The 13,262-nt window shown below is 34.0% G+C and overlaps 1 protein-coding gene across 19 annotated transcripts in view; it reads right to left on the bottom strand.

Moving 5' to 3' along the window:
• Positions 1–13,262, bottom strand: part of LOC132704084 (calmodulin-binding transcription activator 2) — a 426,963-nt gene that overhangs the window by 142,898 nt on the left and 270,803 nt on the right. The window lies entirely within an intron of this gene.

Genomic DNA, 13,262 nt, shown 5'->3' with positions numbered 1-13,262 from the left:
AGTGTTTCTGCTCGCATATACAATTATAATTTAAATAATTGTCAAAAACCGGATGCAGGTTCTGTCAAATTATGATATTGCAAATCCCGATGAATGTTATTTGGCTGCGTTTAGCGTTGCACTGTTTGGATTATCCAAATGATAAAATTGATTTTAAAATAAACATGAAATGCAAACAGCTAAATTGATTAAATCAATTATTCAATAGAAAAATGGATAGCGCATCGAATTTGTATTAAATTGGAACACAAACATTTTTAAAAATGAATAAATAAGGGATATCGTGTGGATGCAAAATTGTAATTTTAGATTTTTTGACTCTATTTAACGATAACTAAATCAAAAATTAAATATAATATTTAACTTGAATAACAAAAAAGGAAAAGTGTATCGGCGCCATCAATAGAACGAACGAACGAAAACCTCAAAGTCAAAATGGACATCTCAAAATTAGTGCATGGCTTAAATACGTTCGGAATTAGCATTTTGGAAGCCCCTTAAGGGTAATAGGAAACAGTTTCGGATGACCTTTAATTTGGTGGATACACAAATTCATCGATTAGGCAACTTGGCGAAGCTTTTCCGGATAGCTCAAAACTTGTTTTATTAGTAGTGCATTAAAAAATATTTTTCGTCAACAACACTCAAAAATATATGAGTTAAAGTTCCTATTTATAACTCCAAGGTGGAAAACTAAGATCCTATTTTAATAATATTTGCTTTTTCAGTTTAGGCTAATTATCGGAATTTAATCTCCACAATGTCAAAATTGTCCATTCCTATATTGCGCTTTAGTAGAGCCTGATAGGCGACAGCCTGAATGGTATGATCTGACTACGGTGAATCCCAGGGCTTATTGCGCTAATGTTCGTTAGGGAATAGGGAATATTCTGACACGATGTTAATACCACATGCAAATGGTGATCGACCGTTGTTGGAATGGCTCTCGTGTAGACGGAAGAATGTTAATACGAGGTGACTTTTAAAAATGAATAAATTAATTTATCCAACGAGCTAATAATGCGAAGCAATCTAGGGAGCATTTGCAATTTTTTATAGTTTATATCATTATGTAACCATTTTATATTCTTTCACTAAAATTTATAGATACCTACTGGGTTTCTAAATATAAACGAAAACATATAAGCTATTGTATATTTCGAGTATACAAGGTATCACATTTAAATGAAATGCGGTTTATTTAATTTCGGCTTGTGGGATATACCTGTGTGTGACATAGAAATACCAAAACCCCGAAAATGTACATATATTTAGGATAGGTATGAATAACAGTCGATGACATTTCGAAACAAACTTATTCAAAAGGAATTCTTCATAATAATAACTTAACGATTTTTCCAGTAGACAATTGTAAACAAAGTTAAACCTTACGTTGGGAGCTTAAATCCTAGGAATCTTTCTGATAATTTAGGATTTGGTTTGGTTGGTATTTAATATTCATTAAAACTACGTTCTTTAACTGATTAAACTTTGTCTATTTAATGATAATCATTCTCAGACACAAAATATTAGTCTTAAAGAGGAAAGAATCCGAGTATCGTCGAGGTATATCTCTTAGGCCTAATAAATTGGACCGACGTGACCCCGAAAGGAAAACGACCCAATTGCACTGACTCCAGTGAGCTCGTTCTTGACCCCACGTCAGACGTAGTTGTCTACGTTAATTAGTTAATGCCAAAGACAATACTGTAAGTCCTAAGCTCCTAAAATATTAGGACTTCCCACTATAAAATGATCTGTTTTATCTGTTATCTGTAAACGGACTGGGAGAAAAAGGGTATAGTTAATTACATGCAGACAATCAACCAAAAAAGCATTAGAAGTAAGAATATTCTGGGTGTTGCAATTTCCCTGGCACACAGCATATTAGCCATATTTATGCTCGCAACAATACAAGAAATGTTATAAGATAATATAAGCAACTGGAAATTTCCATATTTATAATATCATTAAAGATATTCAGTTCGACCACAAATTATATAGGGCCACAATCCAAGCTGTATATACGTATACGTATGCATCTGTATTCACTAAACGAGCGTCATATAACAGTGAGTCAAAAAAAGAATAAGAATTTAAGTTTACAATGAAAAAGCCACAATACAATTTGACCGTTTCGATGCCGAAACTAGAATTACACGATTTGGTTTGCTCTTTTTATATCTCGGTGCAAATGGAAAACGCTCTTCGGTGAAAATCAATTAAGGACTTCCGCGCCGGTTACGTTCCATGCATGCCTGTCCTTACATTTTGGCCAATTATAACTCCATAGATCTGCCGAAATCCCGTCGAACTATATTGGCTGTAATTAAGTTAATTTCCAATAAATCTCGCACCTCCCCGTGGTCTTCATTTACGATGACGTGGACAAAGAGCGTGCAGATGATTAGTTATAATTGGTATTAATTTGACCGTGGCCACATTAAAAAGGGGCGCGAAGGGGATGTAAATAGGACGTTCATGGCGGATATAATTCCGCTAATATTGATCACTTTGGAAGTGGATGAACCGTGTGTATGCGACAATTATTAGAATGTAGTAACAGAGTGATATTTTTGTATAATTAAAGTAACTTCCCTTGCGGATTACGAAGCGGATCGAAGTTGGACACGGAGACGTTAAATTATTTGTCTGGAATGGGACAAACGCAGTTTATCGTAAAATTGGTGGATTCAAATTAAAAGTGTAAGAAAATTTTGTTTTTTTAAGGAAAAATCGCGGAGATTTCTCAACCCACCAAAACTTTTGTACGGGAAATAGACCCGCCGTATATTATATCCTTTAGCTTTTCACTCTTTTTTCTTTAAAGATTTTTCCGATAGGACCAATCCTTTTCAAAACATTTCTCAAATTTGGTTCTGGAGTTCTATCCCTTTACCAAATGTTAACTCAATTATAAAGAAAATCTGGCTTACGATATTTAATTTAACTTAAAAAGTGTCCAAAGTCTACCCAAAATAGAAATTTTCATGATTAAAAAAATTATCGGTATGCTATATTGTTTGAAAGTTATTTTCAAGCATTAAAAAAAAACACCCGACGTCCTATACAAAAAATCTATTTTGCGGTTGATAACAACTAAGTTATTAGTTTTAAAAGAAAATATTTGCGTTATTAAATTCTTCGTAGAACGTTGTTTTGGAAATATTTTCATAGCAAAATAAAATTTTCTAGAACAAAAAAAGTACAGCGATTTTTGCACATTATCTAAAGACACCCTATAAATCTGCAAAGGCAATATCCATTGAGGGTTTTTATGAAAATTGAACTCCAGGCACCGACATTACTTTTCGTCTATCTTCTGTAGAGTGGCGAGTTTCCCTTTAAAAGTGTCCAATCTGTCCCAGCCTGCACAGGGTTTTCATTACTATTTTTAAAGCCTACTACAAAGTCTATTAAAGGGGCGCGGTAAAAAAATATTATATAAGCGGTATATTTTTTTTCTCTATGAACATATTACTAAAAACAAATGATAGTCGTAAAGATTAAAAAAAAATAACAATAAGAATACAAGAATACAAGATTATGTAAATTCTTCAAACTTACATTATCCCATACTTTGTAAAAAGTCGATGAAAATATTGATTGGCCTATTGCTTATTGACTACTGTTATTTGTTTAGTTCCGAATAACCCATACTATAAACAAATAGTGTTTCTAGAAATTATAATTAACATCTGGTGCCATCAAAACCTGTAAACAATGTTTTGCTTTCCAATACAATAATGTTTATTAAATTTTTGAATAATAAACTCAGGCGGTCAAACGATATGTATATCTTTTTAATCGGTTTAAGTAAAATTAAAATAAACAGACTGTTCGATTAAACAAGTTTTTTTTTAATTTGCGGATCTTATTGGTTTTTTTAGTACATTCAGAAGATAATAGAAAAAAACACTACAATTGTTATGTAATTTTTTTTTGCCTATCTTCTTTAATAAACTCTGTAGGTTGGTATCAAAATATAAATGAAAGCCTGTACTGCCTAGTCAATTAAGGACCCTGGGTCCTACCTCGAAAGGTACATATCGTAAAGACTTGGGGTGAAAACACTGATAACTTTTTCTTGAATGGTCGCCAGGATGGGTAATTTTCGTTAAATGGGATTTGCTGTATCCCTTCAGGGTTTGTCAAAGTTGTATCGTGTCTACAGGTCGTTTTGCAAAAATTTAATAATTGCCATAAAAGAGCAAAATAAGAATATAACAAGCTAGTGATAACCGCATTCCAACATCTTTTTCCCATCTATCAGTAAAACAATTAAAAACTTGAAATAATGTCACATCCTTGGAAATATTTTCAGTACATTACTGACTGTTAAAATAAAAAAATATATTTAAAATGTCGGTAATTATTATTACTCATTTAATATGACTAAATACTGTTAATCTGTCCACACGAAATTCGAAATTTTTAAAAATCAAGTGTGCTTTGGAAAACAAAATAGCAGAATTATGATGGTGGTGTTTAAGTGTCAATCATATTTAGATTGCAGCTATTTATGGTGCATTTTCGCACTTACTTGAAAAAATGCCGGTAAAATACTTGATGAATGTCAGGTTTATTCTCAAAACATTAAAGACGCAATTGGATATTATAGGTTAAGATAAATATATTGACATACTGGATTCACTGGCGTGTTAGACACTTGCTTGCCTATCTTTTGTTGCAATAAAAGTGATATCGTTGCGTTTAACTTTTTGGAGACACTAAATTTTATCTAGAGGCGATACAAGCATTCGAAATCAATCCCCTCCAGGCAGCGTTGATGACCAAAATGTCAATGACTCCAAGTTTGACAAAATGCGTTTTGCCATTCTGAAGTTATTGTCGTTTGTTTCCGAAAATGATCACTCCCTTTCCCTTAATATTCGAATGTATCCCAACTTTGGTGATAAATTAGCATTTCGAAAAACGGGATATAAAATTAAGAATGCAATTACGCCCCCTGGCGGCCATTCTAGACAGTTAAATATAATTTATGGCCGTTTCAGTAATCAGTACATCCCAAGTCTTTACAACGATTACTTGTCACCCTGTACACCAGGTATTGCACTTGCAATTAGTAATTCGCACTTTAACGGTTTTACTGAGGGGTTGAGGTGGAACAAAACGATCGCAAAATGGCACCTGTTTATATAACCTCCTCCGGAACGATGTTGTTAAAGAGTTCGTAGGCGACCTACGTCTCGGAAAAGAAACCGCGGAACAAAAAGAGCGTCAAGCATGAAACGAAAAAGGGGTTTGGCCGGAAAAAAGCGGGAACAGCTAAAAAACCGTCGTGGCTTTTCCGCTGCGTGCATTAATGTACGAATACGAACGTCGAGGGTAAAACGTGCTCCTCGACAATGGAAAACGAACAATATTGTTGTAACTCATCGTAAATTTGAAAAAAGAACCCCCCGCCGTGATAAATTAGCAATTTGCCTTAAATATTTCACAGCGTTACGACGTCATGCATCAATCATGCAACAATAAATTGTTGCGTGGTGTGAAACGTAAAAAAAAATATAAAGACTTTTACGGTTGTCGGAACTTTGCGGAATTCTATATAATATCGTGAATTTATTAATGTTGCTAAGTTGTAGCACGGTAGGGCCGGTATTCTGATTAGAAAAGTAATGGCAACGATATGATAATTCGTTGGAAATAAGTGTGTTAATGGAAAAGGGCTCGGAGTTGTGAATTTCGAGATGAATTTATTATTAAATTTAGTGGCCGCGTTAGGAGCGCGTTTCTTAAAGAGTGCAGAGTGATCGGTTCCGAATTTCCAGTAATTTACACTGGTGATTACCACTGGTAAAGTTCGCCTAACGCTATACCGTTTTTACAACCTTTTATAGTTTTGACTTCGGAATGAGTTTAAGACCCGCCAGTTGTAAATAGGAAGGGCCCTTTCTTTTCAGTACGTGTATAACAAGCCTAGATGTTAGCCATCAAGAACAGTGCCGTGCGGACTTATATTTTAAGAGAAGGGAAATCTTCCCTGATGGGAACAGCAGGAAATGTTCGTACTACATTCGGGCTCCGAAGCTGATTGGGTAGATAACGATTTGTTGCTTTCTACCACGAAAACATGACAGCAGACATATTGGTTTCTTGAAAAATTGCTTCCCAATATTCCATCAAACAGTGTTGTCGTGATGGACAACTACAGCTACCATTCTGCACAAGCGGAAAAATACCGAATGCATCATTGACTAAAGAAGGTGTTCAAATTTTTTGTAGTAATTGGAAGTTTGATAAGAAGTATAATGTGGACAAGTTGGCCATGGAGCGGGGATTCAAATTTGTCTTCTACGAAATCATTGGAATTTTAATCCGATAGAACTGATATGGGGACAACTGAAACTCAGTTGAAGAAGAAACAACACCTCGCCGAAATTTAGTTCAAGGTCAATAGAATTAATTGGAAGTGAAGTAGAAAAAATATTTGTTTCTAGTTGGAAAAAATGTGTAGAACATGTCGTCAAAGATGAAAATGGTTGCAGAAGTCGACTAGTGCCAGAATTAATTATTAATGTGAGGGACGAGTCAAATGGCGATAGTGATTATTTTGATGCAGAATAACTTCTTCTTATAAATATTCTAACATTGTTTTATAGCAAAATTTATTCCTTCATTTATATTTATAGTAAACATTTTAAAGTAAGAATGGATTTTTCACTGCATGGACAAAGAATAATCGAGGAATCGCACCGATGAAACTCTACACAAAACCGTCAGCTTTCAGCATTTGTATGCACGAAGAAACGAAGTACGCTTCTGGAACGTCATTTTGGCATCGCGAATCTATTTATTGAGGGTTGAAAACAGAAACCCAAGCGAGGTAGCCCTGCGGTTTGATCTTCATAAAAATTTAACAAAGTTAAATACCGGATTATATTGCAAAAACGGTATATTGTCGGGCGAACTCTACACGAAACATTCAAGGCAGAATCGTTTCGCTATTGTTTTACAATTTGTGAGAAGAAATGTGTTTCCGAACTCTGTTAAAACGATTTGAAAATTTTGATTATAACTACTAAGGGTAGTAAATGATAGTTTTAAAAATACCACAAAATTTTGGAATTATTATTTGGTAAAGGAAAGAGGATATTTTAGAAATGAATAAATACGGGACGATCAAAAACTAATTTTAAAAATTAAAATGAAAATATTGTAAAGAAATTTTAATCAAATAGATATTCAATATTTTCATAACTTTGTAAGTGAATACAAGTGAATAAGCATAGTTTTTAATAACTAAGATGTTACCCCATAATAAACTGCTTCCGGTACTCATATTATAAAAGCCAAATCCATTTTCTACCTGATTGGTCGTACTGGAGTATTTTTTCCACCTCATCGGTTTGGTCCAAAATATCGGAAAAGGGCTCCGAACTGCCCTAGATTATATGAGAAAATTTTAATTTTTGTGTCACTAGCTAGTTGAATTAATTATTATTGTTGAAAAAAATCATTATTTTCACTTTTTATATAGCATGAAGCTATGACAAACATAATAATAAAAGCGTGGCTTTGCAATTGCGTATGCAAATCTGAATTTTGGTTATGATGTAATAAAAAAACCAATCACAGAACCAGATCACAATGTTTTAATACCCAAGGTCCCATTAAATCCTCATCGCCATAAGCAACAAGATATGTTTTGATAAAGTTATATAATATCGCCCTATTGAAATCGGAAATGGGAGATTCTAAAATGCATAAATGAGTTTATACTTCCCTTATAACAACACGATATCCTTATTAAAACATTGATTAAAGATAAAATCCAATGGACCACGAAAATACATTTCCATTACAATAAAGGCGAGAAGGAGCGGGAGATATTATGCGATCGATAGACCCATTCTAATGGCGACATAAAAGAACAAAAGACACATTTAAAACGCCCCGGCATTGTTATAAAACAACTTTATTAGGCTCGTATATATATAAATATACAAACGAACAAATATACCAGGGAAACGCTATAAAAATGCAAAATAGGCTATCATATTACAACGGCTTGTGTCTCAATAAAACCATACGTCATTTGTTGAACATTTTTAACAGGTAAATACAAAGCAGCCGCCCGACACTACGTTGAAATAAAAGGGAGAAGGAAGTGGTTTCGAATGCTAACGACGGCTACGACTGTGAGGAATATATGAGCTAGACCAATTCATATCTACCATTTGTTTAGAAAAAATATGTGAATATGTTTTGCGCTCTATGTTTTTTCTCAGAGTTCCAGTTAAAGTTAAGCTCTGAAGAAGCCAACAGGATGATTGGCGAAACGTCGGCAGGTTCGATTCATCCACAAAGGACGCATCTTTTTTTTAAATATAGCAAATATGTATGTAGGAATAATAAAATAACTCGAGCATTCTTATAAAATTTATACATTTGAGACCATTATCGTCCAGTAAATTATATCAGAGCTGATTAGTTTCAGTATTTTTCAAATCCAAGTAAAATTCAATTTAAAAAAAAATTATTAGAATAGAAAAAAAAAATTGAGCACTTCCCAAACCTATTATTCTGTTTAAATTAGCTTGTTTGGTGTTTATGCTTCATTATTTAACTATTTATTGTAATATCTATATAGTGCTCTCTATAATTATTCAGTTTTTTTTAATTATCTTTCCTGGTAGTTCAGTCTTTTTTTGGTTTATTTTTTATCGACGTGATGTTATTTTTTTAGAATTGTTTTAAAATAGTAAATGTGGTCGAGTATCTTTTTCATGCAGATTATGTCTAATTTTCTGAGGCAACAGTTTCCCTTCGATAGTTGATAATGTAACTTGGCTATAATATTATGTATATGTGTCTGTGTGACAAGGAAAAATCTATTAACACTTATCTGGTCACATGCTCGATGTATATACAAAAGTATTCCGTCGTGAACATCTCAGTCTTTATTTTTATCCGTCTTTTTGAGTATACCACCTCAATCTTGTCTAGATTACATATGCATTAGATATGAGTCGGTATAACTTAAATGTGTCGATAAGACCTAGTGCCAGCTTTAGAGGATTCGGTATTTTAACAAATGAGAAGCGCTTTGGAAGCGAAGCAGTGTTCATCCTCCAAACCAAAAACAGCACTGATACAAGTAAACACCATTTGTAATATGTGAGGGTACAGTACAAAGTACAGCTGATCTAAAGTGTTCGAAGTGTAGCCGCGTGTAATTTTGTATAATAAGTAACCAGCTGTTTACTAACCAAACTAATCAAAGCTATTAGAAAATCATATTGAAAAAAAAACTTAAAAAAAAGACACTTACGGAGATAGAGAAAAGCCTTATCAGATATGCTTTTGAACATTTTTCTATTGGAGAAAAGTAAAACGGTTATGGTTTTGAATGTAAAGCGAATTTTTAAAGCATTCAAAGTGCCTAAAATTGACTAATAGTGAATTATATTAGGGAAAAGCACAAGACTTCTAATTAGATAAGCCTTGGTAAATCTTTCCATTAACACAATGAAATTGCCTTATAAATGTTATCAATTGAGCAGTTTACACTTCGAGGCATTCCATTTTTTTGTTGTTATTCATTCACTGCGAAGAAGTTGAAATATCCCTCGTGCCGATAAATCTGTCGAATCCGCTTATAAAATGCGACCCATTCATTCGCGATTTAAAATGTTGCTTTATATATAATATATTTTCAATAGAGGCTTACAGTGAAATTAACCCAAACCCATAATAAATTAGCGACAAATGCGGCGGAATTAGTCCGGAATAGCAAAACTATGGCGCGTTAAAATATGTCGCGCCGCTCCGATCGTTGGCAATTTCGCAAAGCTTAAATTTGTTCTATCTTGTTAGTAATCGACACACATATTCGTTTTATGTACAAATATTAGCAATATCTGATAACTGGCCCGCGTTATTATTTAGAACATAAATTAACAGGAGGAAAGCTTTGTACAAATAAGCGGAACCGTATCGCGTTTCTATGTTTGCCTATTGTATCGGTTTACAGGCACATACGCGTAGTTATTTTAGTATATTGTAATTACTCAATTTTAGTTAGCGACCCGAGTGATGAGAATTGGGTTTCGGGGGTTGTTGGATGCCTAATTGTTTGCCTGTATCTACTGATTGTCGTGTATGTACGCCATAATACCCCGCGCTTCAAATTGGTGGTTTATTTTACCGTTAAGTGGCGTCGAAACGATATAGCAATGGACGAATGGAATTGCACACTTCAGAAACAAATAATTTTCACAGAAAACGAAAGGAACCTACTTCTTTGTAATTGATTGTGTAGGCGAAAATCCAGATAAAGCGACTTCTTTATAGTGAAAACGCAAAATGCTCTAAATATTTTTTTTAAATAGAGGGTATTTGGGACATTCCGGCCTTGCCACAACTTCTTAAGCAATGCACTAACTTTCTTTTCTAGATTTTAGATTCTATGAAAAATTCTAGAGATAAAAATTAATTTTTAGAAAATTTGCCGAAAAACATCTGTTATGAAAATAATTAAATATCTTACGAACATTTGAGGTTAAAAAATGAAATTTTAGTTACGGCTTGCCAATGAGCTGCTGTATCTAAGATTGAAGTTATTGCATACGTAATATGTGATGTAATATGTAAATTAAGCGTGAAGTTTAAATGGAACCGCCTCTATTTCATTGCAGCAATAAAAATAACGATAATAGAGTACGATAACTGTTTTTTGCTACATTTTCTAAATAATCGTTTTTATCTCCAGGATGTTTCAGAATTCTTCAATTCATTTAAAAAAATGAAGCAAAGTCTACAGTGTCCCCAATATTTCAAAAACAGAGATTTTGTTTCGGGAACTGTGTATATTGTACATAACAGTTTTTTTGTGCCCGCCAGTTGAATCTACATGGGCTCAATTTGTGACTTGTTGTGGGTGGTATGAAGATATATTATTTAACGAACGCGTAGGGCGGTAAATTTCATAGAACCGTTGATAATCTATATACACAATCTACTGTAGCATTAAATTAATTAAAGATGCATAAAAAATTTTTTACTCCCTAAAATAACTGATTATCAACCGTGTATCCGGTATTTTAGTCACGAGTTCGGCAGCGATCATAAGTTTGTCAATTCTGTCGTTCGCATCAATCAGTGAATGTATGTGAATGCTGTTTAGCAAATGTAACAAAAACTATTGACCGCAGGAAAACTATAGTATGCAACTTGCACAAACGCCATTAAAGATACTCACGAAAAACTGACCACTAAAAGCTGGTCTCAATTTTTAACTTATTTATAAGTTGATTTGAGCATACGTGAGGTTTGCTAGACGAATAAAAACTTTCTGAAGTTAACTGACGTCAGATAGTATTGCAACTTATGGTCATGCATTTAAGGTCTTTGATATATATTAATTATGAAGGTACACTGTTTTAGAATTAACGCGTGGAGATGTAGAAAGTCTAAAATGACAAGCACAAATTTAATGAACCCCTGCTGATTTAATGTTTGATACAAAAAGTTACTAAGGAATCCATAACAATTAAAAAGAACATCAGTGGCTGCTTTTTTTGGATACGATGGAGTTTTAATACTTTAGAACTTTAGAAAATTTCAACCGATCAGGTTTGATGTTTTCACCACTGATTTTAACACTTTCACATAGTCTCTTTGTGTGCGTAAGCCATAATTAATTATAATAATTATTAATTGGACATGATGATTAACAAATCTGCCTTGCCTTTATTGTAAATTTGTAAAAACAGTTTTCTAATTTATTGTTTGTAGTTTAGTTCGGGCATGATGGAAGCTGGTTGTATCTTCTGTGAATAAAATGTCTTTGCTTTCGCTCCACCACCATGAAGCACATGACTATATAAAAGAAAATGACGATCCGAAAAAATTCTGATGTTTTTTATATCTTGGGACCATATCGGAAGCAGGTCCTCGTAAATATGCATCGTTATTACAGCTTAACGAGACCCCGACGCAGCCCCAAACTATTTTCCCTCTCACGGTCCGGTGTCCAATTAACAGTAGCACCGGTTCGAAGTGGTGGATCTCATGACATTATTGCCTGGCTACCACAAAGGATCATTAACTTTTAGTAATGGTGACCGTGGTATAATTTTGGCGATAATATCGATCGTATCGTCGAAGTGTAATCCTCCAATGTTGCACGCAGTTGACAGAAGAGGCTAACCGCCGGCAACCCCTGCATATAATGAAATTTGCCCGAGGTTAATGAGCCAACTAATGTCCCGATAAAACAGTATTTAGAGTTTGGGTCTAGACGGGTCAAGAATGTTTCACTTGCGCCTATGGTAACGAGGACATGACATTACCCGCAGCATAAACAGCGGTAGGATAATAGATAGGCCGCATCAATGACCTTATATCCCAAGCCGGCCAAATAGAAAAATATTCCAAAACCAAGCGAACATGAAAAGGAAAAACACGAAATCCGAAATACCGAATACGGTCATGTAATTAAAATACTACTACTATGTACTACTTATCAGCATATTAAAACATGTATGAGATTTTCATCAGATATTCGAATTCTTTTTATTAGTAAAATTGTCAACGTAGCCTAATTCATTAAATGAAACCACTTTCATTCCCTCCACACATGGCTGGCCATGCTAAGTATTATAAAATTGCTCACTGTGGTCATAATTCAGTTAAATATATGGTTTTCACGACGTGTGTTACTACACAGCCATTCAACCAATTACAACACCTTACGAAAAAGAAACTTGAGTCTCGTAATTTGACTAGATAACGGGCGGCCAATTAAAAAGGGCACTCGGTTCTATCTCGAAATTGTAATAGGCTGGGAGTGAAAAAACTTATGACTAAAGCAAGAGAAGTTATTTTAAAATTTCTACAATGGCCGCCAGGGGGAGTAATCACATTCTTAATAATAATCTTATATTACAGGTAGCTAAAACGTACACTGTTTAAAGGTAGGATAATTTCAAGGAAAAGTAGTGGGGGATTTCCGAACATTTTCGGAAATAAATATGAATAACTTCGAAAATCACTGAACGGAATTTGTGAGACTTGGAGCATAGAAAGAAAATATCGAAATAGCACCTCCTTCGTGACTTATAGTATCAGTAAAACAATTAAAAGCTCCAAATATACCCAAGAACTTACTGCTACTTCTGCAATCTGCTCCATAATATCTTCTTTAAAATATTTAAACAACAGTTATTTCTAAGTTCCTTGGATAGTCTGTATGAGGTTCAAGTCGCACATACGCCAAGACATTTATAACTTAT

The sequence above is a fragment of the Cylas formicarius genome, unplaced genomic scaffold (assembly GCF_029955315.1).
Source record: "Cylas formicarius isolate icCylForm1 unplaced genomic scaffold, icCylForm1.1 PGA_scaffold_6__28_contigs__length_40554024, whole genome shotgun sequence".
Taxonomy (NCBI): domain Eukaryota; kingdom Metazoa; phylum Arthropoda; class Insecta; order Coleoptera; family Brentidae; genus Cylas; species Cylas formicarius.
The sequence above is the reverse complement of the archived record's forward strand: the minus strand, read 5'-3'. Positions and strand labels throughout refer to the sequence as shown.